The 17,269-nt window shown below is 38.0% G+C and overlaps 1 non-coding gene and 1 pseudogene across 1 annotated transcript; one reads left to right on the top strand and one right to left on the bottom strand.

The window, feature by feature from the left end:
* Window positions 1–12,295: 12,295 nt before the first annotated feature.
* Window positions 12,296–12,369, bottom strand: TRNAR-UCG (transfer RNA arginine (anticodon UCG)). Its single transcript has one exon. It is a non-coding gene; the product is annotated as a tRNA-Arg (tRNA).
* A 1,648-nt stretch (window positions 12,370–14,017) lies between these two features.
* LOC149539328 (uncharacterized) lies at window positions 14,018–15,956 on the top strand (annotated as a pseudogene).
* Window positions 15,957–17,269: the final 1,313 nt, after the last annotated feature.

Raw genomic sequence — 17,269 nt, 5'->3', positions numbered from 1 at the left:
AATGCATAATAAACATTCTAATATGTCCCTAGTGTTCCTAGGACCCCTAGGGACATATGTCGTCATGTAATAGGTCGAACGGGGTAATAGGTCAACCTATCACCCCCTTGACCTATACGAAGTATTCTAATATGTCGCTAGGGGTCCTAAGACCCCTAGGGACATATGTCATCATGTAATGGGTCGAAGGGGGTCAACGATCACCCCATGACCCCCTTTCACCTATATGAAGAATTCTAACATGTCTGTAGGCGTCCTAGGACCCCTAAGGACATATGTCATCATTTAATGGGTCAAAGTGGGTCATAGGTACCCATAAGAAGGATTCTAATATGTCTCTAAGGGTCCTAGGACCCCTAGGGACATATGTCATTATTTAATGGGTCGAATTGGGTTATAGGTCAACCTATGACCCCCTTAACCCATAAGAAGGATTCTAATATGTCTTTATGGGTCCTGTGACCCCAAAAGACATATGTCGTTGGGTAATGGGTCAAAGGGGGTCATAGGTTAACCTATGACCCTATTTTATCCATACAAAGTATTTTAATATGTCCCATGGGGTCATAGGACCCCTAGAAACATATGTCATCATGTAATGGGTCAAAGGAGGTCATAGGTCAAACTATGAGCCCCTTCAAAACATAAGAAGCATTCTAATATGTTTGTAGGGGTCTTAAGACCCCTAGAAAAATATGTCATCATTTAATGGGTTGAAAGGGGTCATAGGTCACCCTATGACCCCCTTCGACTCATAAGAAGGATTCTAATATCTCCCTAGGGGTCCTAGAACCCCTAGGGACATATGTCATTATTTAATGGGTCAAAGTGGGTCATAGGTAACCCTATGACCCCGTTCAACCCATATGAAGGATTCTAATATGTCCCTAGGTGTCCTAAGACCCTTAGGGACATATGTCATCATTGAATGAGTCGAATTGGGTTATAAGTCAACCTACGACCCCTTTCAACCCATAGGAAGGGCTCTAATATGTCACTATAGGTCCTGTGACCCCTAGGGACATATGTTGTCATGTAATGGGTCGAAGGAGGTCATAGGTCAACCTATGACCCCATTTGACCCATACGAAGCATTTTAATGTCTCATGGGATCATAGGACCCCTAGGGACATATGTCATCATGTAATGGGTCAAAGGGGGTCATAGGTCAACCTATGAGCCCCTTTAACCCATAGGAAGCATTCTAATGTCCCTAGGGGTCCTAAGACCGCTAGAGAAATATGTCATCATTTAATGAGTCGAAGGGGGTCATAGGTCACCCTATGATCCCCTTCGACCCATAGGAAGGATTCTAATATGTCCCTAGGTGTCTTAGGACCCCTAGGGACATATGTCATCATTTAATGAGTCAAATTGGATGATAGGTCAAGCTATGACCCCCTTCGACCCATAGGAAGGATTCTAATATGTTCCTACGCATCCTATGACCCCTAGGGATATATGTCACCATTTAACGGGTCGAAATGTGTCATAGGTCAACTTATGACCCCCTTCGAGCCATAAGAAAGATTCTAATATGTCCCTAAGGACATATGTCATCATGTAATGAGTTGAAGGGGGTCATAGGTCAACCTATGACCCCCTTCAACCCATAGGAAGGATTCTAATATGTCCTTAGGGGTCCTAGTACCCCTAGGGACATATATCCTTATGTAATGGGTCAAAGGGGGTCATAGGGTTCGACCCATAAGAAGCATTCTAATATGTCCCTAGGGGTCCTAGGACCCCTAGGGACATATGTTGTCATGTAATGGGTCAAAGGGGTTCATAGGTCAACCTGTGACCCCCTTTGACCCATACAAAAGATTATAATATGTCTCTAGGGGTTCTAGGGACATATGTCATCATGTAATGGGTTAAAGGGGGTCATAGGTCAACCTATGACCCCCTTCAACCTGTACGAAGCATTCTAATATGTGTCTAGGGGTCCTAGGACCCCTAGGGACATATGTCATCATGTAATTGGTTGAAGAGGGTCATAGGGTGACCTATGACCCCCTTCGACCCATAGGAAGCATTCTAATATGTCCCTAGGGGTCCTAAGACCCCTAGGTTTACATATGTCATCATGTAATGGGTCAAAGTGGGCCATAGATCACCTTATGACCCCCTTCAACCCATATGAAGCATTCTAATATGTCTTTAGTGATCCTAGGACCCCTAGGTAGATATGTCATCATGTAATGGGTTGAAGGGGGCCATAGGTCACCTTATGACCCCCTTCAAAACATACAAAGGATTCTAATATGTCCTTAGGGGTCCTAAGACCACTAAAGACATATGTTATCATGTAATGGGTTGAATGGGGTCATAGGTCAACCTATTACCCCTTTTGACCCATACGAAGGATTCTAATATGTTTCTAAGAGTCCTAGGACCCCTAGGGACATATGTCATCATGTAATGGGTCAAACGTTGTCATAGGTCACCCTATGACCCCCTTCGACCCATAATAAGCATTCTAATATCTCCCTAGGGGTTCTAAGACCCCTTGGGACATATGTCATTATGTAATGGGTCGAACCTTCAACCCATAGGAAGGATTCTTATATGTCTTTAGGGGTCCTATGACCCCTAGGGACATCTGTCCTCATGTAATGGGTCAAAGGGGGTCATAGGGTTCGATCCATAAGAAGCATTCTAATATGTCCCTATGGGTCTTAGGACCCCTATAGACATATGTCATCATGTAATGGGTCGAAGGGGGTCATAGGTCAAACTATGACCGCCTTCGACCCATACGAAGGATTCTAATATGTCCCTAGGGGTTCTAGGACTCCTAGGGAGATATGTCATCATGTAATGGGTCGAAGGGGGTCATAGGTCTACCTATGACCCCCTTTGACCCATACAAAGCATTCTAATATGTCTGTCATCATGTAATTGGTCAAAAGTGGTCATAGGTCACCCTATGACCCCCTTCAACCCATAGCAAGAATTCTAATATGTCCATAGGGGTCCTAGGACCCCTAGGTACATATTTCATCATGTAATTGGTCGAAGGGGGCTATAGGTCACCCTATGTCCCCCTTCGACCTATATGAAGCATTCTAATGTCTTTAAGGGTTCTAAGACCCCTAGGTAGATATGTCATCATATAATGGGTCAAAAGGGGCCATAGGTCACCCTATGACCCCCTTCGACCCATACCAAGGGTTCTAATATGTCCCTAGGGGTCTTAGGACCCCTAAGGACATATTCTATCATGTAATGGGTCGAACGGGGTCATAGGTCAACCTATGACCCCCTTCGACCCATACAAAGGATTCTAATATGTCCCTAGGTGTCCTAGAACCACTAGGGACATATGTCATCATGTAATGGATTGATGGTGGTCATAGGTCACCCTATGACCCCCTTCGATCCATAAGAAGCATTCTAATATCTCCTTAAGGGTCCTATATGTCGTCATGTAATAGGTTGAAAGGGGTCATAGGTCACCCCATTCCTCCCTTCGACATATAAATTATATTTATAGATTATAGTACTAATAACATAATATATTATGATATATTAATAACATAGGTCATAATAATAATAATAATATATTATAGATGATAATAATAATAATAATAATAATATATATTAATAACATATATACGTATATAATATTACATTATTATATTTAATAAAAATATACGAAAAATAATAATATAATATAATAATATATATTATATTTATAGATTATAATAAGAATAACATAATATAATATTATATATTAATAGATTTTATGTTATATCTTTACATTACGTTATTATATATATAATATATTCTAATATATCTGTAAACACCTACAAATCTTTTAGAAAATAAAGTATTTTTATTTTTAGAAAAAGTTCCTAATGACATTATCATTTATTAATTAATTAATTTATTTTTATGCTATTTAATCCTTTTATCTTAATTAAAAATATTTAATTAAGGAATCCCTCCCAAAAATGTTTAAATCTTATTTAAACATTATTTCCTTATTTATTAATTATTTAATTAATAAATTGACCAAAAATTCCAAAATAAATAATTTAATTTATTTTTTGTCCAAAAGTTGGCCAATTTCCTTAAGACCACTAACCTCTTCCAAAATCTTCTAATCTTTCTTTAATTTTGATTAAAGGCTAACCTTATCATTTTCTACCCCTAATCCCAACTCAAAATATTTAATTAAGATTAAATATTAATCCTCATGTTTATTAAAAATATTTTAATAAATATCTCCTCCTTCACCCACCCTCATTAAATGCCATCCACTTGCCCATCTTTAACAAGCCTAATCTAATCTTAACCTAAGCCTAATCCAAGCCTTAATCATTTGCACATTCCTAAGTCAAGCTTAAGACTTTCATAATCCAACCCAAGTCAAAATATCTCAACTCTCTCACAAATATCCCAACCATAAAACTTTATGAAGCCCTCAAAGCCATAAATGACTCTTACAAGCCCATTCATTTCTCTTACAAGCCATTATGAAGGTCTTTATGAGCTTTGAGCCCTCTTTGTTGACCCCTCAACCCCTCTTGCTCTAACCAATGACCCTGTGACATGTGTCACTCCCTGATTGGCTGTAAAGAAGCACAATCCATGTGCTCTCCTCTCATTCAATCTAAACCTTCCATAAACTATCTCATCCTTGCATCCTATCCCTTGATCCTTCAAGCCCTTTGCCTATTTAAGGAATCCTCTCCCAAGCCATTTTAAACATCATCACCCATAGTAACAAAGTAATGCCATTTTGATCATGAAGTAAAGCCATAATACCATTTTTGACAAGCCATTTTACATCAAATCCATTCACCCAAGCCAAAATCCATCAAGAACACCATTGAAGTGTTTGAAAAATTGAGCATACATCCTATCTAATTAGACAAAGCTACTCAACAAGAGAGCTTCTCATTAAGAGAGCCCATTAATGGCTCATATTCTCAATTGAGAGCTCATCGTAGTCTATCTTGAAGTTACGTTTATTTAGTTTTGTGAATACTTTTGATTTGATATTTAGTGTTCTTTGCATTACTAATCCTCTTATACATTCTAGCATGCCCGGTGGGACCCCGCATGGGTCATGCTTGTTATCATTTGTAGTCAAAATTGAATGTTTTGTACTAACTTTGGCTAATTTTCATGTTTTGGTGATTGGTAGGGGAATTTAATCAGGTTTTGCAGGTCCAAGGAAGCAAGAAGAAGATGAAGCAAGAGTTCTTTGCAAACATTCTGATGGGATTTAGAGTGTTTTTAGATTTTTCAAGCTTATAGGTGGATGGAGCACTTGGAATTCTTCTTCCTCTTCTTGTCTATATTCTTCTTCTATTCCGTCTACTACTTCTTCTTCTTCTTGTGGGATCTTGGCCATTTTTTTTAAGGAAGCAAAATCATACACACCTTGTTTTAGTGCTTAAAATGAACCCCCAAATCATACTTAAATCCATTAAAAACTAAAAATTTGAAAAAAAATAAAAAAATCTTTTAACAAGTGAAACTAAATCAATCCAATCATTTGCATACTTGCAACATCAAGGTTTTAGATGCATTCATGCAAAGTTAGGAACACTTCATTTTTGAAAACTTAAAAAGAACTTCAAGTTTCCATTTCAAAAGGTTCAAAATCAACACTAAGTGCACACAAAATTCTAAATCAAACTCAAAGCATTAATCAGGGATAAAATGAACTTCATTTGCAAATATTTTAAAGTTCTTTTAAAATCTCATGAAAATTAAGAGTCCTAAATGGTTGCCAAAATTGTTGTAAAAGCTTTGTTATTTGTTCCAAACAAATGCCTTGTTGCAAAATCTTGAATGTTTCTTAAGTTTTTCATGCATCAAAACAATCTAGGAATATCATTTTTGGGCTTAAAACATGCAAACTAGACCACAAAATCTTGAATGAAAACCAAAGTCCAAAGAGTCATTTTTTTGAGTCAAAAACAATCTTGAATGATCTAAATTGGAAAGAAAAGTATCCCTATTCCTTCCTCTTTGAATTTCAATTCAAACAAACTCAATCTTGAATGATCTAAAGTTAAAACAAAGCACTTCAAAGTTCTTAAAATAACACGCAAAATCTCAATCTTGAATGCTCGAAGGAAAGAACTTGAATGTTTAAACACTCGTCTTTGAATGCATGTTGTTAAATCACTCTTGTGTGCCATGAATTAAAATCAAGTTTGTTTTTTTAATTGGAATGCATAACAAATCCAATCTTGAATGCCACAGATCAAATAATCATTATCATACATCACCCATCATAGATCAAAACAAATAAAGACACTTTGAGTGAGTTTGTTGTTGGAGTTACCCTCTTTAATCATCCATCATTCTAACCATTGGTTGCAATATCAGCGCCATATATGGGGATGGGTCTACCTAAGAAGGTGTTAAATTCTCCACAAAAATCAAACTCCACTCACTTGAATTTTTATTGGTTTTTCTAAGATAAAATTTTTTCTTGAATGCACATTCGTCTCGCTAACACTTCATTTGGGCATAAAAATTGAACAAATCTTGAAGTGGAGGGCCTTCGAGCACGCACTTGAAATCGACCTTTACACACATCTTTGTTTTGAGCTTAAAACAAAATCACACTCTATCTTGAATGCCTTAAAGAAAATCAATCGATACTTGACATGGAGGGCCTTCGGGCACGCATGTTTATTTTCTTGTTGATCCTAACTCTTCTTCTTTCTTGCATTCTTCGATCAATTTTACTTTTGTTGGCACATTTCAAATTGGAATTGAACCTTTGCATCTTAATCATGTGTGTTTTCAAAAATTCTAGATCAGAAAACTTAAGCGTCAGTTGGAAAAGAACTCTATCTTTTAGCCCAAGATCATCCAAGTCTTCTCTCCCCTTGTCGTCTTTCGAGGCCATCTTGGGTGCATAAGATTGGGATCCAAAATCTTGTTTAAGTTTTAGGAGGCCTGCTCAGGGATTTCATCACCCCTTGGGATGACCTCAACTCCAACATTCCAGTGGAGTATAAAGATTGAGAGGTGAATCCAAAGACACCTCTCTTGGGATCAAAATTCTGTCACTTGGACTAAGACTTAAAGAACTTTATACCCTTGAGAAGTGAAAGAGGAGAAGTGGGTTACCACTCCTCTTAGCTGTGTGACATCTTTTTAGTTTCATCTATGGATTTGGGCCTCACATACGTTGTGTATATTGAGGACTCCCTAGCTAAACCAAATTTCATCCTTGTAGAAAGCTTCCTAGGATGTTGGTGTGTTTGACGTGCTTGCTCCAAACTTTTGTTTGCTTGTTTGTTCATAGCTTTTGAATGAATGTTTTCCAACTTTGGTCAAAATCCCAGAAAAGAAAAATCTCCCAGCTCAAGGCATACTTAGTGTAGTCACTGCTTCATCAGAAAATCATCCAAACTCCCCCACTACAATTGAATCTATCTAGTTCTTTGCTTTAGAACAATACCAAATCCAAAGTCCATCCAAATCATCCCCCCAGCCAGCTAGCAACCTAATCCAAAATCACTCAAGCCTTTAAGGAATTTTTGTTACTCTGCTAGAGTTTGCTATCCAATCAATCTATCCAAATCCCTCAATCTCCCCAAGGTTATCCTTTTGATAGAGCTTTGTCTAGGGTAATCTAGCCTTGTCACTTGTCATCCCTCATCACCTTAAGCTAAATGTTGAGATCTACAAGTGGTCAATCTTGTGTCATGCCCATAGGATCATTTGTCTATCCTCAAGTTGACACCAAAAGCCACCAATCCTGCACATAGGGAAGCAAAACTCTCACTTTTTGACAGCATACCCTTGAAGTCTTCCATCCATAGGAAAGCCAGAAATCTCTAGCCAATCCTCCTTAGGTCTTTCATGTAGCTCTGACTCTCCCTAGGAAATCTTTCATCAGCCAATCCAAAATTTGCGCTTAATCCAAATCCAACCATGAGCTTCTGTGTTCATCCATATGCAAGACCCCATCCCCATCCAACTCATCATCAAAATATGAAATCCCAACCCTATCATGATGAGTTTGGTCACATTTTCCTTTCTCCTACTACATTCTATTCCAATGATGATGAAAATCTTGTTGACTATGATGGGTATCTTGAGAGCCTTAGATGCCTTCCGCCAACCATCCCCCAAAATCCAAGCATTCCTCCAAACTATCTAGTCATACCATCTCATATCCCAGCTTCTCCTCCATCACCAAATCAACCAAGATTCCAATCTTCTACCCCCATCACACTAGCTATTCCTGTCAATCCACAACCTCCATCTCCAACACATGAGTCTCCCAGGAATCTCCTAGAGGAAATACAAGAAAAGCTGCCTCCAACAGTCAATAAGCCATGTCATCTTATCCAACCATGTGAAGTAGTTAGTGATGAAGCTTCCCCATCTATAATATCACCTCCATCTCCCATAGCTATCATCCCCATACCATCCATCAAATTGTTTAAAATCTTTCCACTTCTCGCAAGCATCAAAATCCCACCACCTGTCAAATCCCTCCAAATCCTATCCACATCACCTCCAAGCATTTCCCAAATCTCTTGTAATGAACCTTATGCATCCATCTTCTACTCACCCATCTCCACTACCAAATCTCCCATCTATCCATCCCCTGCCTTTGAAGAATCTATCCCTTCACCTTCTATCGTACCATCCACTCTAATCCAATCCTATCAAGATCCTGCCCAAAAGCATGTTGAAATCCCCCAAAGCATAAACAAAGATATCATCATACCATGTCTTCCATCCATAGTGCAGTCACCATCCCCTCCATCTCCAAAACCTCAAGCCATACCTCCTCTACTGCAAGATATCTTTTAATCCCATCAGCTAAATCAAGATCCTATCCTACCATCTCCTCTGCTCCATGCTTCCATCTTACCACCTATCCAAGCTATTCCACCATCTATAATCTACCCTTTTGGTTCACTTACATTCATCCATGGTGGCCCCCTCTTAGTAGAAGAATTAAGAACAGTATCTCCCCATTGCAGTACATCCAATAAAGCACTTCTACCATTTTCTACAAGCAAAAAGTTTCCTCAGCTCGTTCAAATGCTCAATCGATGGCATTATCAAGGTCAAGGTTTAGGACCACAAGAGCAAGGAATAAGAAAGCCTATTATTGCACAAAAGAATCTAGGATTTCATGGTCTTGGATATGTGTCCAAAGGCTCACTATCTAAAAGTGTTGGTACATGCCATCCCCAAACCAAGCCTATCTCCAGACCCACCATGCCAGCCTCCCATCACTCCTTCAAGAAATCTTATGTCATCCCCCCTCCACCATCTTTGCAACCCAAAACAACTTACCATATCCCCCCTTCATCCACTAAATTCATTTTGGGTCCCTATGTACCAAAATCTACCATCAGCCATCCTCCTATCATCCAGCATAAAAATCCCACTCCTTTCATTCTTATTCAGAATCAACAAAGGTACATCTCTCTACCTATCATCCATCATCCTCCCACTATAAGCTCCTACATATCCTCTCCATCTCGTAAACCTTCTCATAACCATCTTCCCAAAGCTTACCACAGCAATGTGAATGCCAACTTCAAAATGGATAGAGCTAAAAATCCACATCCTAGGCAATCATATGTCTATTCTAAAAGACATACTCCAAAAAGGAAAAATCTAATCAAAGAATGCAAAATAATGCAAAAGCCTATGAAAAGAAAATCCAAAACCATGTGGATCCCAAAGAAAAAAGTTGAAACCCAATGCATAATGGCATCCACCATTGCTAATCCCCCATCCAATGACTCATGTGCCCCATCTCCTAACTCCATCTTGGGTGCCTATATCCCCAAGTGCGCTTCCACAAATTCTCCATCAAGCCCGCATCTACCATCTATCCCCCATATGCTCTTTTCACACCCATCCCAAAATGTGCCAATGTTGATTCTGCTAGCATCCCCATCTCATGATCCTTTTCATCCCTCCATCTCCTACCATCAATCTCATCTAATCCAGTCCATTGCATAAATCACACATCTGGTGTACCAACAGCTAGCAACAAAATTGAACATTCCAACAGCTAGTGAAAAATTCCAAAAATGCAAAAAAAATAGCTGAAGAAAGCCAAAATCATTCTAGCTAAGTCCAAAGTCAAAAAGTAAAAAAAATAAAGAAAAATAAAGCATCCACTGGTGAAAACTTGGAAATTCAAGCGCCTTGGACAAGTACCATTGAATACTTGGCAAACAAGTGTCACGTGTAATCCAGCCATCCCCAGCTTAGCTTATCATCCTCATGCTTTTGGTCACATCTTGCCATCTAGCTCCATCTTCCAATTTATCCACCTATCTTTCATCCTCTAGCTTTTATCTATCACTATCCACTTATCTTCTGCAACCTCACCCCATCATCCCAGCTATCATCCATCTCCCTAGCACCTTTAGCTTTTTCATCCTAGCTTCAATCCTATCACATCCATCGTAAGACTTCCTTCCACATGTCATCTTCTGACTAGGGGCACTGTATTCCTTGGAGATCTTGTCTTGTCCATCCTCTTTTGTCATTGGTATCTCGCTCTAGGCTATCCTCATGCAAATCCAATGTCATCCTCTCATTAGCCATTCACTCTAGTGCCATCTATCAGCTCAGCTACCACCAACCTTAACATTGTCTCCATCCTTGGTCGCACATCTATCATCATCATTGGATGCATCCTGCCAAATCCATATCTTTTGCTATCACCTCATCCTTAGCTTTTGCATCTTGCACCAACTTGAGCCATCCTGCTATCTTATCATCCGGAGCTCCTATACAGCTTGTAAATAATCTTGTATCCAACACTTGTATCATACCTTGTATCATATCTTGTATATCCAATCTTGTCCAAAACAACTTATACATTTGTACCATATCTTGGTCTGTCAGCTTGTACATCCTCTTTATCTTAGTACCATTGTATCTATCCAACTTTCATGTTAGTTCATCCTTGATTAACATCTTGCACACATCGCACAGATCTTGGTTAGTTATTCCAATGCATCGTTTAGCTAGATCTCCTATCATCAAAGTGTTATCCTTCTCAGTTCAGCTTAGCAAGTGCATCACTCATCCAAATCCACCAACTTAGGTGCTCTCTGATAGATCCTTGCAGGATATAGCTTTCCTCATGTCTATATGTTGGTCTATTAGTACCTCGTCCTACCTATCTCATTGGCAAACGGTTCTCTTTTAGATTTTCTCTTTCTTTTGATTTGGAATATTCCCTTTTGGGTCTTGAAGTATCTTTTCCAAGCAATCTTTTTGTTCCCTCCTCAAGGTTGCCATGATCTTCCATATCATGGTATGCTGCGAATGGGGCACTCTGAGCATAGGGTTTTGATCAAGTCCTTCATTTGTTTCTTTTTTGCTTGTGGGTTACCCAGTATTGGTTCCACGTTGTTTCCTCCAGGTTTCATGTGTGATACTGGGGCAATCCTTGTGTGTTTGTTTTGAGTCAGTCTGTCAGTCCTCTGGATGGTTGGTGACATGGCCTTGATTTTCTTGGTAACCTTGGCAATTAACCAACAGTCACTAATACATTAGGGGTCAATTTGTGGCATTAATTTGTGACAGCAAGAAAAGGTAATGTGGTTTTCACTTTTTTTTTTCAATTTTAGCCCGATGCCATTGCAATTGCGATGGCAGGCATCACAATTGTGACGCTAACGGGATATAAGAGAAAAAGAAGAAGCCAAAAACCCTCATTTGAATGAAATCACGTGACACAGGGTTCTTCTAAAAGGAAAGGTGTGTGTGTGGGAGATCACTTTAGTAGCATTGAGAGGGGCATTGAGGCGAACTCGAGGTATTCAGAGGGTCAGGCAGAGACACGCATCGGCAAGGTGTAAGACAAATAAACCCATTACTCCTTTGTTCTCCATGTTTTTTAGGATCAAAAGCATGCCCATTCATTTTAGTGTCCAAATGTTTGAGCTCCTTCAAGTCTTTTAACGACTACAGAGCAAAAGAGGCAAACAAGAGGCCTTTTAGTAGACATTTAGGGTAAACAATTGTTTTATTAAGAAATGGCATATATCTATGAATATGTATAGATGAACAAACATCAATATGCATTTCACTATCACTACCTTCACATATATGGTAACATAAACGTTTTAAAACAATCCTCTAGTCATTCAGAAAACTAGTTGTAAAAGATAAGGAAAGAGCCATATTGATAGTGTCACCTAAGACCATGCTACAAGAAGAGCTTTAAACTCATAGAAAGCAGAGTAGTGCTCGCATTTTGTAGCGAACTTTGAGAAACATGTCAAAAATGAAATGATAAAATCCATTTTGACAAACTCGACCACAGTGGCAGTCAAACCCACGACCTTTTGATCCGAAGTCAAACGCGCTAATCCACTGCGCTATGCGGCCCTGTGATGATTGTTGTGGCCAAATTAAGTTTTTGTTACATTTTATGTTGACTATCATTTCAATGCCTATTATAATTCTATGGGACACAATTGCTCTCAACATTTTGTAGGTATACAATGAAGCTTATATAACTACTTCTCTTCAAATAATTGTGAAAAATGAAACGTCAAATTCATTCCTAAGGCTGAAAATATAGAGATTAGAAGTTGGTGACCAATAATTCTCTTTAAGATGGAGGACACATTTTTGGTTACTTAGATAATGGGAATTTTACTTTGTTGGTAATTTGAGAATCTTGGAAAACCTTAGAGATCATTAAATTCCTCCATCTTAAACACTTTTTGATTAAACAAACTAGCCCCAAATCAGTATATTTCTCAATTTATAGGCACAAAATATCTATGGTAGTAGGAATACACCTGAATTAGAAAGCAACTTACAGGAAAACAAATTTTAATTCCCATGAATAGGAGATCAATATAAATGCCAACAAATTATAGTTCTTCCACTGCTTTTATTTCAACAATCCATGCGGTTGCACCATAATTGGATGCTTATCTTACAGTGATGGAAGATGTTGCTCCCTTATGTTTTAACTTGTCATGATCACCCCCTAGTGGACGTCGTGGTGGGTGAATGTGTTTGCACTATGAGGAATTATCAACATATTTTTCATTCACACTCTTCATTTCAGATACTTCAACCTTGGTACACACAGAGAAGAAAGAGGCCATAAAAGCAGTTCTTAATGAATCCTTTATTTTCCTCACATAAGCAATTGGGGTTGGTGAGCTTTTGTTGTGTTTGGCGAGAGGCTCTTTCCAATGAGCTCTACGCATTCTTCTGCATGTCTTTTGCACATCCTTCTCCAGTAACATCAGAAGACATTAACGTTCAGTAACATCAAGTTCCAGTTTAAATGTCATAAGACATTATGGTCTTGACAATAATATGGCAATCTACATTTGACCAAAGAAAATTTCAAAATATCAACCTTTATGAGATAAATTCATTTTGGTAATTGTATTCTGGTTCACTAGGCTCAAGCTATTTGCAATTTATCTTCCCATGTCCCAAAGATGGTCATGCATTCTCATTATAACTATTAATGTTTCTCATGAATGCCCTTTCATTTCTTGAACAAGACACTTGTTTTTAAGTGTTTCCATTGCATGCCGAGAGCTCCATGCTGATGCCTCCCATACTTCCATGGCAGTGTGCTTGGATTTGTCAACAAAAAGACATGCAAAATCCATGAAAATTTGTTGTTCCTCATAGTCCAATGCATCAAAGCTTATTTTATTTTGCATAGCCTTGGGTGGTAAGATCTCACTCCCGAAGCCCATTATGGTAGGATGGTAGCAATATATTTACGACTATATATTAAAAATTTGGGATATAAGTTGGAAAATTGTTACAAGTATCCCATTACATGAGATCAAGATTCAAGTTTAAACGTTCATATAATGAATAAAATTCAAAAATCCTTGCTCAATATTCATTAATTCAAGTATAAAAGTAATAATAGAACATTATTTTCATTGGAAATGAAAGGCCCTAAGTCCAAAAAATGGCCAGTAATAAAAAGTACATTTGGTTGCATGTATCTTACACAGAAATGTAGTGGTATTATATATCTGGCATAGTTATGAAAGTATGGCCCTCATTGCGAAGGTCTATAGTATCTAACTTGAGGCATCCTCATTTTCAGCCTTACATTGCTAAAGGCAGGACACATTTTGGCCTTGTTCACTGTCCGACCCCAGATAGGGTCTTGAGGGGTGGATACCATCTTGAACAGGAAAATATAGATGAAAGAAACATCAGTTGTGATAGAGAAGGTTCCAATAATAGTGATCTAACTTGTCTAGTAAGGCCCTCTCGTGATTATGTGAATGCTAGAGATAGTGCATTGTAGGATAGCCTTTTGCATAACATTGGAAGTGAAGGTACATGGTCATACACAAGAAAGGAATTACTAAAATCTTCCAAGAAGGTTTTTTTAAATAAATATTCAGCTGTGTAGGAACTAGAGGAATCAAATTTGTGTTCAGAGGATGTTCCATTGGATAGGAATTGTGGCCATAGCTTTCTTGCAGAAAATCCGAAAAGTCTTGTAGATAGAAATAAATAAGTAAAGCACCCCATGGTTCATAAGAAAAGCTCTCTTGAAAATGCAACAAAGTGACTTGCAAAAGAGATTGTTGGAGTGGGAAGCCCTCAAACCCCTGATCGAGTTTTTCCCACTCCTAGAGTAAAAATAGATTCTGTAAAGAAGGCACATCTTACTCAAGGTAGGCAATCTGTAAGTTCCAAATTCTTATTATTTCTACAATTTTCTTTTGTTATCTTAACTGTAATGTTAACTTGAGTCATAAATTTGATAGCTACCCTATGGAGAACCTTCACCATGAGTTTTCTTGACACCAAAATTGGATGGTAAATATTCACACACAAAACAATCTCAACGTCCATCTTGTGTACCAGGTTCAACTCTAGGTATTTCTAGTCGTAGGGCCTCCCTACCTCTACCAACAAAGCCATCAGTTTCACGGCCTACATTCATTACTAACATTCCTCAGAATGGAACACCTAAAGTAAAAGCTTTTAACAATGAATCTGTAACACGTAGGCCACAAAAATCTTCTTTAACTTCACGCTCATCAACATCTTCATTTGGAAGAATTGAAGCACTCACTGAGAGATCAAACCTTACTCCAGAAGATGGAACTACTGAGTCACCTTATGTTTCTAAAGCTGCCACTTTGTGGTATTCTGACAGAAAAAAATATTTAGGGCTTCGAGCTATGCAATCTCCTGATGTATTAGTTAATGCACCCAGACTTGATCGAATTGTGGAGTTCTCCATAGCCCCTTCTAAAAATTTGTTGCTCGCTGCAAAATAGTGTGTTAAAGGTACTAGCTTAGACATTCCTAGAGAAGAAAGTTGTCATTTGAGAGTAGAGAGTAGCCCATATGGATTGCGTTTAGAAAGGTCCACCTGATCAAGCTCAGGTTCAGATAGGGATGATGCAAACTGTGATAGAACATAGGAGAAGTGCACGATCTAGATCAATGCAAAAGCTCCTACTTCTTTTCACGTGAAACCAACCTTCAATGATGTTATTCATGTAATTAGACACAGTGCTTTTCGAGTTGGTATAGATCAAGCTGAGTTAGAGAGAGGAACTGTGAGCAGCTTGCTGCAAGGAAGAACAGATGTGAATTCATTTTTAGATGCAGACAATAATGATCTAGATATCCTATCAGTTTCCATGGGGACAACTATTACTGGCCATCATATTGTAGATGAGCACCTTAAGACAACCTCAACCTCCAGCAGAGATTTTGATTATTCTCAAAAATGAGTAAAAGGACAAATAGATCTTAAATCATATCAACAAAGAGCAAAAGCTCTTGAAGGCTTGCTAGAGCTTAGTGCATAATTACTCCAATAGCAGAGACTAAAAGAACTTGGCATAGTTTTGAGGCCTTTTGGATGTGGTAAAGTCTCCCCAAGAGAAACAACCATTTGGTTGACAAAAAGCCTGAAAGGAGCAATGAGTGATGTTCACTACATGGGTTGAGAAATATAGATATTTCAACATGGCACTTGTTTATATATGTTTTGTATCTAGTTTTCTGATGTGTAAATATTACTTGGCCCTCAATTTGGCTCCAAGTGGAACATTTCCTCTTTATATCCGACTTACACTGTCTCATCTATAGCATCTTTTTGCAGATAGATGGATGATGTCTGTTTGTCCATATAGGATCTGATTTTTGGGTAGTCGTTGATGGTGTTGCTATATGCTTTTTGGTCGATGGTTGGTCTGATCGCTTTCTTTAACTATGGGTTTTCTTGATGGCAGCAACCCAATTGTTGAGAAAATTTGGGGTAACCTAGTCGCTTCTTTTTTCAAGGTGATCTGAGTTGGTTATTACTTTAGTTCACCCTGAGGAATGTCGGCAGGAGGCACAACAACCCTGCATTGTCCTATGGATGATTCTCTTGTTGAGTTTGTATGGTTACAATGGGTTTTATAATATAGTAGGTTTACAATTTTGTCTTGAGCTGCATGGTTATATATTTGCAATATCATTTTTTTCTACAAGAGTAGCAAAGATGCCAAAAGAATTGAAGTCAAATTCCTAAGTTGTGTGCCATAACCATAATACAGTGCGGTTTTTGGAAGGGAATGCAAGCTCACAGTATCATATTTTGTGTAATGGAATAAAATGCAACATATTCTTTTGGAAACAGTGGTCAATTTGCAATAGACCAGACTGCAAGTGCATTGTTATATCGTTTAATTCCAATCAAAATTTTAATAGTCCAGCACATTGATAAAGTTAATTGTAATAGGCCAGCTAATTTCAAGAGTTAATTGTAATTCTCTCTTTTTAAAGGAGCCTGTAACATTATTGATCATGGCATTATATTTTATGTAAATGAAAGTTTGCAGTGGTTTCCTACTATCTACCATAGTAGTAAAAATCTTCTTAGTAAAAAAAAGGCAAACCAAAAGATTCAAAAATTATCGAACTATCACAAATCAATCAAGAAAAATAATATTTGCAACACATGTAAAATAAAGATGAAAAAATTAACAAAACATGGTTTTAGAGAATAGAGATACAAAAATAAAATAAAATGAAAGCTTATTCCATGAACTATGAGATACATTTTTTCTTATTTATGTTCATATTGTATTTGATTAAATTGTATTGCACAATACATACTACACACTGCATAAATGATAACTAATTGTTGATAGTTTTCAATTACATTTTTTCCTTTGTATGAAGTCAACCTAAAAACTAAGTACAAGGTTGCAAAAAATTCTATGTTCCTTTAGAGTCTTGGAAAGGGTGGGACCTAGGATCTTGATTTGGGGAT

The sequence above is a fragment of the Cupressus sempervirens genome, chromosome 9 (genome assembly GCF_028749045.1).
Source record: "Cupressus sempervirens isolate cs-2001-9-10 chromosome 9, ASM2874904v1, whole genome shotgun sequence".
NCBI lineage: Eukaryota > Viridiplantae > Streptophyta > Pinopsida > Cupressales > Cupressaceae > Cupressus > Cupressus sempervirens.
This window is presented reverse-complemented; position numbering and strand designations above follow the sequence as displayed.